Source organism: Monodelphis domestica, chromosome 5 (assembly GCF_027887165.1).
Source record: "Monodelphis domestica isolate mMonDom1 chromosome 5, mMonDom1.pri, whole genome shotgun sequence".
In the NCBI taxonomy this organism is placed as follows: Eukaryota; Metazoa; Chordata; class Mammalia; order Didelphimorphia; family Didelphidae; genus Monodelphis; species Monodelphis domestica.
Window position 1 is genome coordinate 321316044 of NC_077231.1, and position 21187 is coordinate 321337230.

The window sequence follows — 21187 nt, forward strand, 5'->3', positions numbered from 1 at the left end:
CATCTATTGAAATAATCCTGTGTTTTCTGTTGGTTTGATTATTGATATGGTCAGTTATGTGGATGGTTTTCCTAATATTAAACCATCCTTGTATTCCTGGAATAAATCCCACTAGTCTTATTTATTAGTTCAATAGTTCATTTACTCTTAATTTTATTAATTTCTCCATTGATTTTTAGGATTTCCAGTTTAATTTTTATCTTGTGATTTTTAATTTGTCCTCTTCCTAGTTTCTTTAATTTGTATGCCCAATTCATGAACCTCTTTCCTCTCTGATTTGTTGATATATGCACTCAGGAATATAAATTTTCCCCCGAGTACTGCTTTGGCTGTATCCCATAGTTTTTGGTATGATGTCTCCTTATTGTCATTCTCTTTAATGAAGTCCTCAATTGTTTCTATGATTTCTTTTTTGACCCACCAGTTTTGAAGAATTGGATTATTTATTTTCCAATTAGTTTTAAATTTGCCTTTCCATTGACCCTTGTTAAGTATGATTTTTGTCACATTATTACCTGAGAAAGTTGTATTTTTTATTTCTGCTTTTCTGCATTTTTTTCAATATTTCTATGCCCTAGTACATGATCGATCCTTGTACATATACCATGTACTGCTGAGAAAAAAGTATATTCCTTTTTATTCCTATTCCATTTTCTCCAGATATCTATTAATTCTAATTTTTCTGACATTTCATTTACTTCCCTTGCTTCTTTCTTATTTTTTTTGGCTTGATTTATCTAATTCTGAAAGGGGAAGATTGAGATCCCAGCTAATATGATCTTATTATCTATTTCCTCCTTGAGCTCTTTTTAATTTTTCCATTAGAAATCTAGATACTATGCCATTTGGTACATAAATGTTTAGTAATGATATTACTTCATTGTTTATAGTACCCGTAACAAAATATAATTTCTTTCCTTATCTTTTTAATCAGATCATTTTCTACTTTTGCTTTGTCTAGTATCAGGCTGACTACTACTGCTTTTTTTTTAAACTTTATATATGATGTATAATAAATTCTGCTTCTGCATTTTACCTTGAATCTATGTATTTCACTGCCTCAAATATGTTTCTTGTTACCAACATATAGTAGGATCCAGGTTTTTTATCTACTCTGCTTTCCTCTTCTATTTAATGGGTGAATTCATCCCATTCACATTCAGTGTTATGATTACTAACTGTGTATTTCCCTCCATCATATTATCTCCTTTATATCCTTCTCTATCCCCTTTCTCTCTGTTCTTCCTCACCAGTGTTTTGCTTTTTGTCATCCCCTCCTCCTCCCTCCAATTACCTCCCTCTTCCCTTGCCTTATCCCCTTTCTACTTCTCTGTGAGGTAATATAGAATTCAATGCCCCAGTGATTATACTTTTTTACTCTCTCTGAGTCCTTTAAAATGAAGATAAAGTTTAAGCATTGTTCATCACTACACTTATCCTCCCCTCTCTATAGTGATTTTCCATGCTTCCTTATGTTAGATAATTTATCCCATTCTATCTCTCCTTTCCCTTTTCTCTCAGTGCAACCCTCTGTTTCCAGCCTTGATTGATTTTTTTTACACATCATTCATGTGCATACATCTCATATCATATATACATATCATTCGGTATCATCACATTTACATATATATCATATCATAATAATTAGCTTACTTCTTGACCCTCTTTATGAGTAAATTCCTTCTGTCTTCTCTAATACTAAAATAAATTTTGAGAATTACAGCAACCTTCTTTCCATGTATATATATAAACATTTTGACCTTAATGAGCCCCTTAAATGTTCTTTCTTTTTCACCTTTTTAGGCTTCTCATACGTCTCATGTTTGGACTTCAAAATTTTTGTTTAGGTCTGGCTTATTCCTCAAGAATGCTCAGAAATTTTCTTTCTTATTGAATGTCCATTTTTCCCCCTGAATGAATATACTCAATTTTGCTGAATAGGTGTCTCTAGGTTGTAAACCCAAATCTTTTGCTTTCCTGAATAGCATATTTCATGCCTTTTGATCCTTTAATGTAGAAACCATTAGGTCCTGTGTGATCCTGATTGAAGCTCCCTGGTATTTGATGGGTTTCTTTCTGGCTACTTGAAGGATTTTTTCCTTGACATTGTGGCTCTTGAATTTAGCTATTAGTAGTATTCTCTCGGTAACCGAGGATGACGATTGTCTTTGTGCGTTTTTGTGCACAAAGACACTTGTGCATGAAGATTTAAGTGGAAAAGTCGATGCACAGAGACAGTCCCACTCTCTCGGCGTTGGAAGCCTGGGTCCAGTGGCACAAAAAGTCGTTACACCTGGAGACTTCCTCCACTGCATTGGATGGCCGTGTTGTCCTTTGTGCTCCAACACGCCCTGAGCACTCCACAGTGCTTTGCTGCATCGCCCTCTCAGCCGTTGAACCTTCTTATTGGTTTCTTCCGTCTGTTCAGCCAAAGCAGTCTTCACATGAGTTTTTTTTATGGCAGTTTAGGATACAGGAAAGTTAAATTCATTTTTATGTCAGCGAAAACTATGTTTAGAAAAATATCTTAGTCTTCTCAATGGAAAATAGATGGCAGAGGTTAGAGATAATAGATTTAGAACATGAAGGAGCTTTGAAAGTCATCTAAGCCAATCCTTTCATTTTACAGATAAGAAGGTTGAGGTCCAGAGAGGTCACTTTCCCAAGCTACACAGGTAGCAAGTGGCAATCTAGGATTCAAACCCAAATATTATGTAGTCAGTCAATAAGCATTTAATACCTGGCACATTGTAAACATTTAATAAATGCTTATTTGCTTAGAGATTAAGCAACTTTGACCCTGATGATTACTTCCTTCTAGGCTCCTTAATTTCAACTTTTTCATGATTCTGCTCCCTCCTGATTCTCCTTTTGTCTGCCTCCTCATCAGTTGCCTTTCCTGGTTCTTTGCCCATATTGCTCTCCTAGAGGTTCCCCAGGCCCTCTTCTCTTTTTCTTCTCTACTTTCTAACTTGTTTGTTAACTTCCATGCTTTCAGTTGTCATCTCTATGCAGAAGATTCTCCGATCTTTATACTCAGCTCTAGAAGTAGTTATCTCAAATTCAGTTTGTGCAAAACAGAACTCTTGGTCTTCCCCCTTGAAACTCATCCTCTTCTTAAGCTTCCCTTAAGGCATCCCTAGACTCATAGTCATCCAGATTTACAGCCTAGTCATCATCCTCAACTCCTCCTTAGTCACCCCACCCAATCTTATTGTTTGTACCTCTACATCTCTCCTATATGTCCCCTTCTCTCTATTCAAACTATGACCATATGAGTACAGGCACCCATTATGATCTTTTTGCCTGGACTACTACAATAGCTTTCTATCTCATAGCATAGTGGATAGTTGCTGGACCTGGAGTCAGGGAGACCCAAGTTAAAAAGCAGGCTCAAGACCTTTACTAGTTGTGTGACTCTGGGCAAGTCATTCAACCCTGTTTGCCTCATTTTCCTCATCTGTAAAATGAGTTGGAGAAGGAAATGGCCAACCATTCTAGTATATCTGTCAAGAAAATCCCAAATAAGGTCACAAAGAGGCAAAAACAACAGAACAATGAACAACAAAAAACTCCTTGAGAGAAAGAAGGATCTTGCTTGTGTTGGGGAATTCCTAGGGATCTAAAAATTCTCCCTGAGAGCAATTCTTCCCACCTAGGTCTCTTTAACGTAAGGTCAATTAATCAAAAGGCAAAGCTAGAAGATTAAAAAGTTTAATTAGCATCAGCTGACAGGGAGTTGACAGATGGTGAGCGACTCCACAGGAAAAAAAGGGAGAAAAAATGCATAGAAGGTTTGACACAACTTTATGGCAAAAGGTACCTATCAGGTGAAGCTGCTGAGCCATTTCCCTTGGTTTGATTAAGCTAAGTGGGATTTAGTGATTTGGGAGAAGAAGGAAGGAGATATTTTAACTCTGAAGTAACCTTGGCCTTATGCAAGATCAGGTGTATTCCTGTAGGGGTGTTTCCCAATAGCTTATCTCAGAAAACCGACTTGGTGGGATAAGAAATCACTAGTTTATCTCCTCGGAATATCTAAGTGGGATCCAAAATGAAATGGAATCTGCCCGAGAGTTTGTCTTTATCTACACAACCTGGCAGTCTACATTTCTTTCACCTCTAAGGTTATTGTTTCTGGGGAGATGTTTCCCCCAAGCTCACTGCACATAGGTTGTATACCTTTCCTCCCCACCTACATATATACATATCTGCAAGTACTTTGGTGTTCTTCACTTTCATCTCTGCATGGTGGCTTGTTCTCACAAAATAACCCCATACATCCTGGGGATGTGTGTAGAAGCATTTTTCTATGGAGTGTATGTATTTGTCTTTTGAAACTTATATTAAATGAGTGGGCTAGGAGCCCAATTTTGTAAACTTGTGCTGTATGTGTTTAGAGATGGGGAAATGGGGACAACAGTAAATAAACTAGACTGGAAATTGTAATTAAAAGTTGGAGCTAATTTCGCATTTGACTTAAAAACAGTCCCTTAATTTGGCATCTATAAAGTTATCATCCTGACATTGACTAGTCTAGATTTTCCCCCCCATTTTGGTGATTGATTCATAGATGGAATGTTCCTTCCCTTGGTGTGCTTTATCTAAATTTGATTTACCATTTATGTCTTAAAGGGGATACTTCCTGTTTTGGTTTGGTTTATTGAAATTTGTCACTAAATCTTTAGAAGTAATGTTTTCCCTTTTTTGCTTTACTTCTTGTTTGGAAGCTACCATCTTTTCCATCTCTTCTCTTCTAAAGCTTTTTTCTCTCGTGTGTGTGTGTGTGTGTGTGTGTGTGTGTGTGTGTGTGTGTGTGTGATGAACTCTTTGAAAGTTTGTTGATACCTATGGACTCCTTATAATAATGTGTTTAAATATGGAAAATGTAGAGATTACAAAGTAAACAAATTATTTTGAAATATAATTTATATTGTTTTTAAAGTTTACAGACTCCCATGTCAAAAACAGTTGCTCAATTTCCAGTTCAAAGTAATCCATAAGGCAGGAGGATTATAACCAGAGTGGAAGAGAGAACAGAGACATGAGCAGTCCGTTGTTCATGCACGTTTTATCCTCTCAGGAATTTAAATTCTTATTACTTTTTCCTTATTACTGATTTTTTTAACTTGTCAAAAACTTTATTATTGGGTTTAGATTTAGGATTTTTTTTTCTTCTGTCCTCACTGGAATTCTACAAAAAAGTCTGGGTAGAAGATAGCATTGGATAGTAAAATGGATTAATCTTGGGTGGGAATTCCCTATCATAGAATCATAGAACTTCAGACCTGACTTTTCACTTTCATTTTTGCTTATTTAATCTGTGTAGATTTTGACTCTTCTGTTAGAAAGAAATCCTCCTGTGTCTCCACCAAACTTGTAGCTCAAACTAGATGGTTATTTCATTCCTGTTTACCTGCCAATCCTGAAGTATTTCAGAATTTCCCTCTAGGAACTGACTTATTTTCCTGTTGTTCCTTTATTTCCTTCTTAACAGGTTTGCTTTACAATTACAGCTATAAAATAAAAGCCAGAAGAAAGGTAAAGATTCTTTAAACCCTGGACCATCCACTTGTTCACTTGTGGCTCTCAGGGACATTTTTTTGGTGTCCATTGATTAAACTCTCCTGATACAGAGAGAAAAAAGTTTCCACAAGTCTTCCAGAATGAATAAATAAGAAAACATTTATTAAGCACTTACTGTGTCCTGGGTATTGTGCTAAGGGATGCAGATATGTAAGTGTGGAGGAAATGTATACAACCTATTTAGCTATTATATTCCTGGAAATCATCACCTGAGGATTTCTTTCTGGAGGTGATCTATAAATTGTTTTCAATTTCAATTTTATTTCCTTGCCTGAGGATCTCTGGGCAGTTATCTTTGTTAATTTCTTCTAATATAATAGCCAAGGTTTTTTTCTTGATCATGGCTTTGAGGTAGTCCAATAATTCTCAAATTATCTCTTCTAGATGTATTTTATAGATCAGTTTTTTCATCTTTTTTTTCATTCCTTTGATTTCTGCTTTATTGTTTCTGGATTTCTCATGAAATCATTGGTTTCTAGATGGTTAATTATGATTTTTAAGCCATGATTTTCCTCTGTCAGTTTTTGGTTCTCCTTTTTCAGTTGGTCTATTTCTTCTTGCATCATTTTAGTTTTTCCTTGCCTCACTTTCATTTTTATTTCCCACTTTTCCTCTGCCTCTCTCAATTGGTTTTTGAAGTTCTTTTTATGTTCTTCCAGAATCTATGTACAATTCATATTTTCATATTTTTTCTTTTGGACTTTTTGTGTGTTTCCTTTGCTTTCACTGTATAATGATGGGGAGTAGGACAAAAGAACCATTGGAGGAAAATGGAATTTGAGAACTCTATAATGCATGAGGCAAGAACAACAGTTGAGAATTGAACAAGGACTTCTGGGAAATTCTCCTGAGGAGGAAAGGTTCTTGAGGATGGAGACAAAGAAGGGAGTGGAAGGAGGAGCTGTTTCTCTGGGCCATTCCAAGATACCTGTGGAGATTTCTGACACTGACAGGAATCCTAACATCACGGGTTCCTGTTTAAAACATCATTGGTTCCTGTCAACAAAACTTAATTTCTGTGAAGACTTTCATTTTCATGAACCATTGAGATAATGGACTCAAATCAGTGAGCAATGCTCTCTTCCCTTTTTTCTACCTCTCCCCTGCCCATGCAAAAACCTTTTACTTCAGTAATTAGATTATTTAGAAAAAAATTTAGAGTGACCTACAACCCCTCTAACCTTTACCTTTTGCCCCAATCAACAATTAAATCAAATAAGCAGTCAGATAGCAAATTCAATCTCATTTATTTACATCTAGAGAGTAAGCTCATTGGCAGACTCCACCTTGCTGTCAGCATTCAAGAAGACATGAGGGGGAGGTTTGTGAGTGCCCCAAAGCAGCATATATCCAGATTGAGGTCCCATATACCTCTCCTTATAGAGAAGATTTCCCTACCACCCTTGAGGGCCAGCATGGCTATCAGGGGGCAAGCCTTCACTGAAGGGAGATCTCCATTTTGTCTCCCTCAAGTAATTTAGGGACTCTGAGAGAGAGTAGTGAGGGAAGACATTTTTGTCAACACTTTCCTCACTGCCTTCAACCCTCATTTCTTCATCTAAGGAGTAAGAGTCCACCAAAATTACAACTGTCCCCTTCTGTGTCTGTACCTTTCTCTTTGTCTTTATAAAAATTCTTTATAGTTAAGTGGGGTTTTTTTTGTTTGTTTGCTCATTTTTCTTATCTAATTATAGGTAGGCTCGGGGGATGATGTGATGGTCTTAAGCTGAGAGATCTGAGAGTCCTCTTCCCCTGCTGATTCAATTGATCCTTGTCATACTGATAGTTTAAAGACTTGCCTCATTTTTAAATGTAAACTTTTCATCTCATTCCGATCTTGATCATGTCAGAGACTGATCAAATTCTAGCCTCAGGCTTAGTCTCAAGTTTTTAGTCACAGTGTGTACTTGATCCAGTTAGGCATACCCTTGATTGTCCTGTCTTGGAGCTCCACTCTGAGCTTTAGGCAAAAAGATCAGTACTTAGTACTATCATCCACCCCAAGGTGTGAATTATGTCCTTGTCCCAAGGTCAGACTAAAATTCCCTGGGCTGGGGTTCAGGATTTCTCCACAGGTTTGAAATTCCAAGGTGTATGGGTTGGCTTTTACCTCTATTTGCTCAGGCAGGGTTGCATGGTCTGAATATTGGCTCAGGCATCGGTTCCCTAAACTCAAACAGCAGATGTGGGGTGGGAGGTGGTTCACTCTTGGCTTGCTCTTCCCTCCTTGCTACAGCTTCTTGCTGGGCCTGCTCGCCTCTCATCCCAGTGCCCCAGATGTTCATTGCCTATCTTTAGGGCTTTTCTTTTCTTGAAAGTTGTTTCACTCTGTCTCCTTATTGGTCCTTTTACTCCTGTATCCATTTTATGGTGATATTTTAATAATTGGTCAGAGATGATTCTCATGGTTGCATGGAGCTGCTGAAGATTATTCTGCCATTTTGGCTCCACCCCCAGAAATCTAGGTTATGTTTTAAAATATTGAACCAAGTAATTATATGTGGAAAGAAACCTCACCATTTGGTTTTTATTTTGCCTGAACCATTGTATAATATTCTCTGTTATTTATAGAATATTACTGTAATAATACTGAATGGTTTGCCCTGGTCCAAACCCACTGGATATGTCATGTTGGTAGATGGTGATGGATCTGGTTGTCTATAACATGTAAGCTGAAGGGACTGAAAACTTTACTCTAGAGAAGACTCGTTGTGCGATCTGAGTATTTAAAGGACTATTGCATGGATTTGGGATTAAGTTCATTGTTTATCTCCAGAGGGCAGAACCCAAGTTGTAGGTCTTCAAATAGAGGCTGGATCATCACCTGTTGGTGTGTTATAAAAGGGCATTTATGTAGGTTTGTGTTGGGCTAGATGCCCCTCAAGATCCCTTCCAATTTGTAGGTTCTATGAGTATTCTTCTGTCAAAGATGTCTCTTTACAGATAAGCAGAGAGAGTGATCCTCTCTTTCCAAGGAAGGCCATCAGCATAGCTGTTAGCTTTTCAGTGTGAGTCAGTACTTCATGCTCAAGGATACCCTTCCAAGAACCAGGATTTGGGGAGGAATAGGAGTATTTGCCAGTGATCATGAGTCTTGTATCTATTCTAAAGAAGGGGCATTTTTTTCCTCTTTTTTAAAATGTAGATATATACATATGTTTAATTAAATGTTTCCTAATTGCATATAAAACACTTTTAACGTACTTTTTTTTAAATTCTGAATTCCAAATTCTTTCTCTCCCTCCTGCTCCTCTTCTACCCCTTGAGAAGGTGAGTCGTGTCATATCAGTTATACAGGTGAAGTCATACACAGCAGCTTGCCGTATTAGCCATGTTGCAAAAGAAAATACCAATAAAAAGTGAAAAAGGCTGCTTGAATCTGCACTCAGGATTCATCAGTTGTTTCTTTGGAGATGGATAGTATTTTCCTTCATGAATCATTGGAAAGAACCTATTTTTCTTTACTTGTCAGTTGAGCATATCCCACTCCCCAAAAAGAGACAAGATCACAGTCGGTGGATCATAGATAGGTATTTGATAAGTATTGGGGGGGGGGGGGGATGCTGGGCTGGGTCATAGACAAAAGACAATCATAAACTCCCCTGCCCTGGGCCACAGTCAGAAATTCCCAATATTAACAGTAGGTTAAGGCAAAATTTCCAAGCGTTGGCTAATCCCTTTGGTACATGGAAGCTGAAGACCATGTCCTAGACATGGTTTTTATGGAGATCTGTGTACTGTCCATTCCAGCTGTTGTGCTATGTGCTAGGCAAGAAAGGCCAAAAAGAAATTGTCCCTGCTTTCAGGGAACTAATATTTATCAAGGGAGAAAGAACACATAGAATCATTCACAGAATCCTAAAAGTTCAGTAGGAGGGAGAGTAGAGAGGGCAGAAGCAATTATAATGGAAGAGGATGGGTTTCCTCTGGGAGGTGACCATTGTGCTGTACTTCTAAGGAAGTGAGGGAATCTGGGACATGGTCATAAGGAGATGTTCTACAAGGGTGCAAAGGGGAGAGAGGGCCTCTCCTCCTCCCCTCCATCCTCCTTTACTTTATGGAGGAATTCCTACAGGAAATAGAATTTCAAAAATATTCAGCAGTGAAAGAAAGATGCTGATTTGAGGAGAGAACATTTGACATGAGGAGACTCAGAAAAAAGCTCAATTGTAAGATCCTTGGAGGCCACCTGGGTCATTTTTTGTTGATGTCTCCACATTGCCTTGGACAGATGGATCCTTCAGAAATGCTGTTTGAATCAAATTGAGTGGAGTTTGAGTGATAGCCTTTTCTCCAGAAAGGATGATGGCTCTACAGGCTTGGTGGCCCTCCATCTCTAGACATAGCTTCAATTGAAAATAGTCGGGTCTTCTCGGGGAGAGATTGAGGCCATGGGTGGTCAAGCAAACAGGGCAGGTCAGCGGGTCCACATTTGGATGTCTTTGAGCTCTTTCTAGTGACCAACCAGGAAGGACTTTGAGGCATCATGATCTCAACAAGGAGCAATTCCAGGTGGAAAGGACTGAGAACAAGATTGATTTCATTAAGACGAGGGACTTATTTCCAAGTTAAAATAGGGACCCTTAATAAAACTTTTAGGGTGGCTCTGAACAAAGAGCCTGGAAGAAGCTTCCATTTCTGTCTCTAGACATTCGGGGCCTCCCTGATCTTTGCTTAGGGGCTGCCTTGTCTTTGTGGCCCCGTGCCTGGTCCAGAGTAGACACTCAATAAATGCCCGGTGAATTTAATGGTATTATTATACAAAACTAAGTAGCCTGAGCAAGGCCAGCCCTAAGCAAGATTATTAAGCAAGTAATATCTTTTCCTTCCTTCCCAGAAGTCACCGCTTCTTAGCCTGTGATGTTCCCCTGAGTTCTGAGGTATTCCCCTCTAGGTGGCAGATACCCCAAAGTCAACCTGAGGTCTTCTTGTGTTCCCCAACTCCCCCAAGCCCCCAGTAGATCTCCCGCTCCAGATTTTTGATGATTTCCTTCTTCCCTAAGAAAAAAATGATTCTTTTCCTCCCCCCTCAGAAGAGCCTCTACTATGTAAATAGCTAGCTAGTCTGATGATTAATATGTGCGAAGGAATAAATAGATGTTAATGAACTAATACATTGGCCTTCCCAGGGGTTTTGCACTATCCTAAAAAGGGATTGTAATTGTAAGAATCACAGTAGCTGCTCTGGGGTGAGCAGACTTCTGGTCTACTTGCAAGTCCTCCGGAGCCCGAGATCTTCCTAGATAAGGTTGACTTGTAAAAGTTTAAATGACTAAGACTGCTCTGAGACCTTTTCTAAATTAAATGTAAAATCCAAAATCTATTCTATGAGAACTGAGAAGAGAGGGAGGCTATGGACATTTGGCTGCCATACTTCATGGGTGCGGGGCTCATAGCCGAGCAGAAGTGCTTTCCTACTGACCAAGAAGGGCTTGGCAGAATAATAATTATACCCACACTTGTGAGGCAGCTACTATTATGGAACCGATTTTCCTGGGGAGGAGCCTGAGGCTGAGCTGAGTGCCTTTCCCAAGGGCATGCGAATAGTCAACGTCTGACTAGAATTCAGACTCCAACCTTTTTGCCTGGATTCTAGCATTCTATCAAATGTGTCACGGAGCTGCCCAATCCAGCTAGCCCATACCTTGGGGTGTCCCGAAGGCCTCTCTGAATTAGGGAGGCCTGCCTGAGCTTGGGCTGGCTCCCAAGGCAGAGCTGCTGAGGACCCAATGTCTCCCACTCCCTATAAGGAGGCATTGGAGAGTCCCAGCAGTTACTTATAAGTTATCTAAGGAAATCCACTCCTCTGGACATTAACCTTATCACGAGGTTCAGTCCGCATATGCTGAAGGGTGAACATTTTTAAAAAACACTTTTGAAAGAGGGAAGGAATGAATTCAGCCCCTGGAGACATTTGCGAGGTGAGACCCGTCCCTATACCTCGTTCCTCCTTATATCTACCAATATCACCAGAAATTTTCTGAGGAGGGTGACGCTGGCTTAATGGGGACGGACCTCACCAATATAAGCAGACTGTGAACCTTAAAAATTCCCAGACCCTACTTCATAAGGTTGGGTTAAGACCATTCCCCATTTGGGCAGTGAAGGTACTTGATCAGGAATGGGGGAACTCCACTTCACCTACTTAAGTCTGCCCTAGGGGAAGATAAAGTTGTAAACTCTTTGCTGAACAATGAAAAGTACTTAAACCCATACTTATAGTAAGGCAAAAAGTTCTTAAGCTAAGTACCTATGAAGGTCAGGCAACTTGTGAATTGACAAGGAACAAAGAGCTGAGAAACTTACTCAGAGCTTTCCTGGTGTGAATTACTCAAAAATCCACACCTTCTTAGGTGTGGACTAAGAATGGGCGGTCCTTTGAAAAAACGTCTACTGTGATTGGTAGATGGAAGAATTTAGGGGAGGTGACACAGGAGAAAATTCCCTATATAAGGAGATGACAGGCTCTTAAGAAAAAAACAGTCTCCAAGGAGTCTCTTGGGAGAGGATTCAGATTGAGGACTGAGCTGGTGAAGGCAGCTGAGATGGAGCTGGCCTGGTGTCACTAGAATCCTTGCTTGAACAGATCTTGTGGTGAGTGATTAAGGACTGACTGATCTTTCTCTTAAGGGCTTAGACCTGGGTTGGCCAGGGCTGCCCTGGGCTGGCCTATCCCTTTCTCATTATTCCCTCTTTTTCTCTCTTTCTTTAATTCCTCATTGTATTATTAATTAAATTCTCTTAAAACCCAGTTGACTTGGGTATATTTATAATTGGGAATATTTCCCTGGTGACCACCTTATATTTGATTTAAAAACAAGACACTGTAGTAAAAACATTTTCTGCGGTCACAATTTACTCATCCACTCTTTTATCTATCACAATTTATATCTTCCACTATTTTAATCACTACAGTTTATAACATCCAACTATTTTAATGATCACTAGACTAGCTTTGGGAGAGAAGAGTCTGTTTCCTGGACTTCTGGGGAGACTTAACCTCCAGAGTAGCCACCCCTTTGGCATGAAGTTGGAGAGCCTCCCATCTTCCAAGAGGCTTCATGGTGTCTATATTTATAGAAACTCCTGTATAATATATATACATATATATTTATTTATTCATGGATTTTCCTTTCCCTGGTAAAAAACAAAAACAAAACCTCATGGTGTGAATGTGTTTGGAATGATAAATATGTTGTCCTTCATGTGGGAAAAGATTTCTGGACTTGTAAGACTTGGGTCCGAGTCCTGGCTATGTTTTTGGCTAGCTCTTCTGGGTGATTGTGGACAAGTCACTTATTCCCTCTGGGACACAACTTCCTTCTTTGTCAAATGAGAAAGTTAAGCTTGACAGTTTCAAAATCCCTGTGAGTTTGGCCATTGTATGATTCTGACAAGTCACTCTTCTCACTCTCATCACTACGTGTCCGCCACCCTTCCCCTCTTTCAGAATATCTTCTTCTTTCTCGGGCCTGAAACTCAGCAACCCTAAAAATGAGCTTAAAGTTCATGAAAGTATCTCTGGACTTCTTAAGGTAGCTTTCCATTGGAATGTGTTTCTCATGAACGGCACAGGGGACCAAATGCTGACCGAGAGACGGACATTATTGTGTTGGGCATGACTGGAGTGCCAAAGGACTTGCTCCCGGGTGACCTTAGGTCAGGGACTCCATTTTTTCTGGACCTCAGTTTCCACCTTTATGAATCGAGAGAGTTGGGCTCACTGATCACTGAAGTTTCTTCCTGCTCCATCTCTGGGCTGCTATAAGACAAAGGAACCTTCTCGGTAGGCACATTGACCGTCACTTCCTCTTGTCATGGTTGGCTTTGCCCTGTGGGAAAGGACGTGCCTCTGCAGTACGAGTACTCTCAGCATAGATGACGCCAAGTTTGAAAAAGTGCCAAGAGGGTCTGAGTACAAAGGCTCATCTGGGAAGAGGACGGTAGGCAGAAGGGCTCTGACCAAGGCTGGGAGGTCTCCAAAGCACCACTTGCAGTCAGACCTTTTTCCAGTCTATACATTTGAACCCCAAAATGCTTTTTGGAGGAAGACTTTAATGGCTCTTCCATATCGCTGGTCATCCTTTACTCGTGACTGTGATTGTATGACGTGGTCATTCCAGTGCGACACTTCTCCGGAGGCACAGAGCCCTCATGATATCTGGGACTAACGGGGACGCGTGTTGGCTCACTTTGCTGCTCTTTTTGCATTGCACCAAGTCACGCGGTTTGAGCATTGAGAACTGCGCACACTAGGCGCCTTAGAAAGACAACCGGAGGATATTTGGGTGTGCGTATTGCTTGTGTCATGCTTTATGATGAGAGCCTAGTTGTGTGAACATCCACCGGAATATCTTAATAAATCCATGTAGCGGGTCAAGCAAAATAACATAAAGAAAAAGAGAATAAGTCACCAAAAGGCCCCCTTCAGTTCTTCTTGCCTTTGGTGACTCATTGATTACGGCACTTACAATTCAGACTAATTTAGAATAGGCATAGAAACATCATGTTAAACATACATGTACTTATATGTGTGTGTTGAATATATACATACATGTCTTTATACATATATTTGAGTACATGTATTGTGGTGAAGCGTCTGTGCCCTAATGTATAGAAAACTATATTTGTTTATTGTCAGGAAGACCTGGTCTGAGTCCTCCCTCTGACATGTACTGGGAGGTGAAAATGGACAGTAACTTCCCCTCTTTAAGAGTATGATTTGTAGAGCAAAGACTGATATTTTGGAGTCCCCTCAGAGGCCGAGTAGATAGATGAGAGAGAGAGACACAGAGACAGACAGACAGACAGAGACAGAGACACAGACAGACAGACAGACAGAGAGGCATAGACAGACAGACAGACAGACAGGCATAGATTTTTTGGATGGGGTTTGCTCTCTAGTCCATCTTTCTGCTTTATGAAATGATGCTACTTAATTGTCCATCCATCATTCTTTGAAAAATACCCAAATAAGCTAAGGGCACTCAAGCATGTAAAGAGACAGGGAGGTACCCAAAGAGAAAAATGGAAAAAATTTGTGAAAAAAGTTTCGACAAAATGTTTCCCCATCAGACGCTCACACTTACTCCATAACATCCTGAGATCGATAAAGAGGAAACAGAAAGGACACTAAAGAGAACAGTGATGGGAAAAGCAAGGATCGGGTCTATCCCAAGGGGGGCTGGAGGCCGCTCAATCGGGATACCTACCATGAAGGGACTGATTTATACGGTGTCTAAAAAAGAAGGTGCTGCGCATACGAAAATATTCAGTCTCAATCTGTGTAAGAGGGACAGAGAGATGTGAGCCCCAATCAGAAACTCTAAAACCTGGAGGACATCCCGGTATCATTTACGACACCCCGTCATTCAATAAGTATGTTGGGGGCACTCCTGCCAGTGGTTTAACGCATTTCCAGCCTACACAGTGGGGTTATTTGAGCAAACGGCACCAGCTGCCCGGCCCAGATAGCGGACCCCACTGTCCTCCTAGCCTAGCTTTAACTAGTGGGTGTCAGCTGGTGTTCGCCTTTTCTCCTTGTAGCAGTCCACCCCTAGCTATGGGCAAGGGGAACAGTTGGTATGTGCAGATTGCCTTAAAAGAGAGCATGCTCAGTATTGCTCATGGCTGGGAAGGCCTCTGACCCTTGACCCCAGCTTCTCCCAGGTTCGGCGGGAAAACAGGTTTCTTTGTTCTCGCCTGGTTAAGAGAAACCACACTTATACCTTGTCTTTAACCAATGAGGGTCATCCCTATGTACTGTGTATCAGAGGGTATAAGTAGCCCAGCAAGCTCCGCCTCGCCCTCTCCTTCTCTTTCAGGCTAGCTGATGGCTGTCCTTGCAGGAGCTTGGCCTCTGGCCAAGCTCCATCTTTAATCTTTCTCTATTCATCTCTCTGACCTGTGTGGTATTAAATATGGATCTCTGGACTGGTAAAAGCCTTTGGAAGGGTCCTTTGATCAGAGCTTGGCTGTGGCTCATTGGTAATTAATAAAGACTCATTCTGACCACCTCATATCTCTAATTGGACTCCGTCATCCCCCTCGTGGTATCTAAAACGTCTATCCTGTCTCTATCTTCCTACCTTGTGGCTTCTCTCCCCTCTGAGAGAGCTTCACTCCTCCTGAAAAACAATGTCCTTGTTTTTAAAATTTGGGGGGGGGGGGGCATGTGCAGTGTGCTGACCTTGGACCTAGGAAAATCGCTCCACTCGATAGCTGTGTGACCCTGGGTAAGTCACTGAAGTTCTCAAACGCACCTATAAAATGAGGCGAATAACAGGGACTCCTATTTCATGAGGATGAGATGAGGCCTGGAAAGGGCTTTGCAAACCTGAAAGTGCGCTACTAGGAAGCTTTTCTCTGCCTTCTGAAGACGAGTCGCCTCTCGACGCCCTTGCAAAGCGGGGTGGTGAGGGCAGTGAAGCCGCCCCGTGTCCCCTAGAATACTCCCACTAAAGGCCCTTCCCTTGGGGGCGGCCGGGCCGAGGCTGCTTCCTTGGCAGAGCGGTCTGTGTCGGAGGCCCGGGCCCGCAGGGCCACGACTTTAGACGGTGGAGCTCATCCTTTCAGGGAGGAGTCTCTCGGCCCACCGAAGGCTCCGCTGTCTGCCTGGGATCCCCAGAGGGGGCGCTTCTGGCACCTGATGAATCAGTCGCGGCCCCGGTGGGGCCCCTATTAAGCTGTGGTCGGCGCGACTTCGCCGGTCCAGATTCCTTTGACAGAAGGGCCGGGCTCCAGGCCAGCTGACTGGCTTTGCCGACCGAGGCCCGGAGGGGGAGGGGCTTGACCACTGCACCCTGCTGCTGAGAGATGAGGCCACGTGCACCTCCGCCCCTTCTGCACCCGTGGGCACGCGGGCTCGCTCTGCTTCCGAAGACTGAGGGGGAGGGAGCGGAGGCTCGGGGAGCCCGGGGCCCCCTCTGCCGCCCCAGAACCTTCCTTTGGGCTCAGGAAGCCACGCCTGGCTCGGCTACTGCCTCTGCGGCGCTCCCACAGCGGGTCAGCAGAGTTCCCGTCACGCTCCTTTGACTGAGTGAAATGTAGCCAGGCGACCCCGCGAGCTCATGGCCGCTCGGGGAGAAGCCTCCAGGCTCCGGGCGCCAAGGCGGCCCCTCTTCCCGCCGTTCCCTTCGCCCACCTGTGAGACGCTGGCGGGGACGGGCACACCTCGTTTGGTGGAGCCCGAGATGCCCACCAGGATGTTTCCAGTCGCGCATTCCCACAGCGCAAGCGCCTGAGAGCTCCTCGGAAGGAGCCGCCTGCTGAGGCCCCCCAGTGGCCGTGCTTGCAGCCAGCGACAAGCCTCCTGCAAAGGGCAGGCGGCCGATGCCCAGCCCGTGCTTGAGGCTCTCCAGCGCCCCCGCCATCCTAAAGGCAACGGGATGCTCCGAGGCTAGCAGCAGCTTCCCTGGAGGGGGGCCCGGCTCTCCGCTGCCCTTCGCTGCCCAGGGGGCGCTGGCTCAGGGAGCTCCCCTCTCCGAGCTCCCTCGCATGCAAAATAAGAGCAGCAGGTGGACCCCCGCCCCGCCGGGGGCCTCTCGTGACGTGCTAAGGTCCTTCTCCATGTCACGCAGGCTCCGTGTCAGCACATGCACCCGTCGTGACGCCATTCCTGAGGCCAAGACGTCTGAGACCAGTTTGACCAAGTGCTTGAGCTGAGGGCTGCTCAGCAGCCGGGGCGGACGGTCAGCCCTGCGGCGCCTCTCTGGCCCCGGGAAGCTCGCCGTGAACCTCCGTTTTTCAGCGTTGGCTGAATTTAAATCGTGAGTTAGAGGTTTCCCCTCCAAGTGCAGCCCGCACCCACAGACCACTGAATTCCGTCTCAATAGCTGGCTGGAGTGAATGAACTGTTATTCCGAGCCAGCTCTTGTCAGCCTGGCTGTTTGCATTCTGACCTGGAAGGCTCCCCGTCTGTCAGCCCGCGAGGCGGCATCTTGTCGGGAGGCTGGGAAGGGGACTGCTGCTCCGGGAAGTGGCGACGGACAGCAGGAGGCGATGGTGGAGGAGAGCAGGGCTCCTTCCGACATCCGCCTTCACGGCCGAATGGAAGGCCCTGGGAACGCTCCTGGTGGCTGTCGCAAGGGCGGCGAACAAGGACCCGTGTCGAGCTGGCAGGAGAAGGTTGTTTCCCGGCCACCAACTTCCGATGGCCCCCTGTTATGGAATGCAAAGAGGGACGCCGGAGACAGACCTAGTTTGCTTTACTGAATGGAGTTCCCGAGGGAGGCTGGACCGCTCCTGAGCAGATGCACAAAGCGAAGGAACGGAGAGGAGAAATGCTGAATCCCCCCCCCCCCCCCCCCGTTACCGCCTCCAGTTCCTCTGTCACATTTTAAATCTTAAAGGGATCCAAAGAGGGCGCCACAGCAGCAGCAGGGATTCCTCGGTTTGCTGCTCCCTCGTTACCGTTCAGGGTGGTGTCGGGGCCCTTGGAGCGGTGCTTGGGCCTCCCACACGTGGGCAGCTCGTTGGGCCCAGGAATCTGAATCCCGCAATTCTCGCTCTGCCGGGCAGCCACTGCTTTCTGTCGGTTTGCTGGCCTGCCTCGTGTGGATCCGCTGGCCCAGAAGCTGCTGCCTGAGGGAACGCTTCCTTCTTGTCGGAAGTCCGCCACCTTGAGAGCTCTTTGGGGAGAAAAGAAAGGTGGGATGGACGCCGGGGCCAGAGCTGACCACTAGAAGGGCCCCCAGACGTCCTCACACCAACCCCCCCGTATTATAGAGGAGGAAAGGCGCCCCAACTTTGCCCCCGATCATGCGACTGGTAACTGGGACGGCCAGCATCGCGGCCTCCCAAAACGGGCATTTTCCTCGGAACCGCACGGCGTGGGCCAACACGTCTGTAAGGAGGCACTGGAGCCTGCTTACCTTTCTATGAGGGAATTCCCGGCAGCAGAAACCTAGGATGCCAGTGCAGCTTGGCATTGTCTCTGTAACTCATCCCTAGTCTTCCATAGATCCTCAGCCTGCTCAGGGCCAGGCAGCCAATTCCAATCAGCGATGGGGTTTGGAGGCCAGACCTCTCATCTCCTGGGTGTGAAGATGCATCTGTGTACAGGCATGCATACATACGTACATACATACATGCATACATACATACATACATACATACGTATGCACATGCATTTTACATGGACTTGAGAAAGAAATGCCTTGACCCTTGCTGGAGAAGTCTGGGCTGCTGTGGTCAAGACTGCCAACGTCTGGGGCAGACAGTGACAACTTTTTGGAAGGAGAATCCTCACCAGTGCCACAGAGATATGTGGAATCGTTTCCATTCGTGTGTCTCTTTACATGTATGTATCAATATAGATGTACATACAAGTATGTACAGGTATGTATGGGCTGTACAACGTGTGCTCATCTATAGCTATAAATGCATTTGGAGAGTCAGGGAGGAAGAACGGGAGAAAGAAGGGAGAGGAAGAGAAGGAGATGAGGGAGAGGGATGAGGAGGAGGACAGAGAATAACATCAGCTTCACTAAGCCCAGGAGCGTCTTCCTTTGCCGTTACAGATGGCAGGCCTTCTATGCCTTCGTTGGCAGGCTTGCTTGTAGTCTAAAGCTCCATCCCACTGCAGCTGTGCTAATGCTGAATCTCCCCAAGCACAGCCAATGTGGCCCAGAGCTGACTAGCCCTGGACTCAAATCCCCTTCAGCTCAGTAGGACCAACCCACGCTGGCACTGCACTAACATCCCCCGGGGCATCTCAAGCATCTTCCCTCCCACCGTGAGGTTTGGGGAGGGACACAGGATAAGACGTGTGTCTAAAGAGAAACAGGCGTCACCGGATGCCCTGGGACTCAGAAAAGCTGGGTTCCAACCCCCCCACTGCCACCTCCTGGCTGTGAGATCCTGGTCGTGTCACTAGCCTTCCGCCTTGGTACGTCCTAAGGGGCTGAGTTACTGCCTGGAAATATGTTGTAGAGCAGATGCTAGACTGCCAGATCAAACCATCCACAGCCCAGGGCTGGCAGCTATCCTCCTGATGCTGCCTACATGTCTATTCTCTTTCCATTGCTTCATCACATCTTATTTTATTTACCTTGAAATGACAGTCCACTGACACCCCCAGATCTCCTTTTTCCATGTTAATTTCTTCGTATGCCTCCCCCAAATTGTACTGGTGAAACTGACTTTTGCACTCTAGTGCGAGACTCTCCATCTATCCCTCGAAATGGCAGTAATGCAGCCCACCGTGCGAGCCTCTCGATGCCATCTTGGCTCCTGACTGCCATACTTTCTGGGGGCCAGCTAGCTAGCTCACCCTCAGCCTCAGAGGGCAGGGTGGCCCTGAATGGCAGCCAGCCCACTCGAATGGTCAGGTCCTCTTCCCCCTAATGCCAAGCACACAGCACTGTCTCAGGAGAGGAAAAGAAGGTCTGGTCCCTGCTCCCAGGACGGATGAGCCAGATGTTTCCACATTCTCAGGTCCCTTCAAGGAATACAGAAGTGCTCCCAGTGCTTGGCTCTGGGTGTCCTGCTCTGCTGAATTCTCATTCAGCTGGGGCTTGGGGGCTGGCAGGTGCACGAGGGTGGGGAGGGGAGCTCACGTAGCTCCTTCCTTCTTGGAAGACTAGAGGAAGAGAAATGCAGCAACATTTTTTTTGAACGATGAACTTTTGTTGACAGGAAATAACTGTTCACTTAGTTAAGCTAGAGGACAGTCCCTTTGGGTATTTACATTAGAAGGCAGCAAAGCCTCTTCAATAATCAAGGCAGCATCTGCAAGATACAAATTGATAGGTGGAGTGCTGTCATTTCATTTTGAAGCTTGGCGATGAAGATGTCCGGGATGGATTTATGGTTCCGTGATACTCAGCATGTCAATAGGAGATCTGAGAGGTCAAATGCACAGCAGCCTCTTTACCTGCAGTAACAGAGATGACATCATCCCTAACGTTTTTAGCAACAACAACAACCACCAAAAAAAAAAAAGCTTTCCAAAGCCAGCAATCTGTGGCCACTCTTCTAAGGAGTCGATAGATGAGCTCTCTTCTTCGCTCCCCAGCTGCAGCCATGGACCATGTACATTTTCTCTGGCCTCGCTGATTTTCTCTAAGTTCCAGGAACTATGGATTTTTGAGATGTTTGGCTGAAATTCAAGAAGAAAAATCATTTTAAAAAATAGAAGAGCATTTCATTCTTTAAAAACGCTAAAAATATATGATGCAAAATGTCATAGTTTGGCTGTAATAGCAAAATTCTTAGAATCAATCAGTCAAAAATAACTGTGTTATTTAGGCATAATTTGAAGGCATACAAACTGAGAAACAGTGCTTTAAAGCTCTCCATGCAGGCTTGATGGCTTTTGGATCCACTAAGAGCTGTTTGTCCTATAAAAATCACAATCAGGAGAGGCCAGGCAAGTTGGGGAGGTGGGGTGCTGTGAGGAGCATTCTTGTGAACCCCCACCATCCCCTGCTTCTGGGCTACTTCTCTCATGACCAAAGTGACTCCCTTCTGTAGCCCACCCCCAAGGAAATGAGTGCAGATCCTCATCAAAGATTTGCATTTGTCCCCAAGAAGGGTAATCAATCTCCAGAGTAGTCAGGCCGTCCAGTCCGTGGAAATGCATTTATTATGTGCTTGGTGT

The 21187-nt window shown here is 44.3% G+C and overlaps 1 protein-coding gene across 7 annotated transcripts in view; it reads left to right on the forward strand.

Moving 5' to 3' along the window:
• The window catches only part of DGKB (diacylglycerol kinase beta), a 643039-nt gene that overhangs the window by 542804 nt on the left and 79048 nt on the right, over positions 1 to 21187 (forward strand). The window lies entirely within an intron of this gene.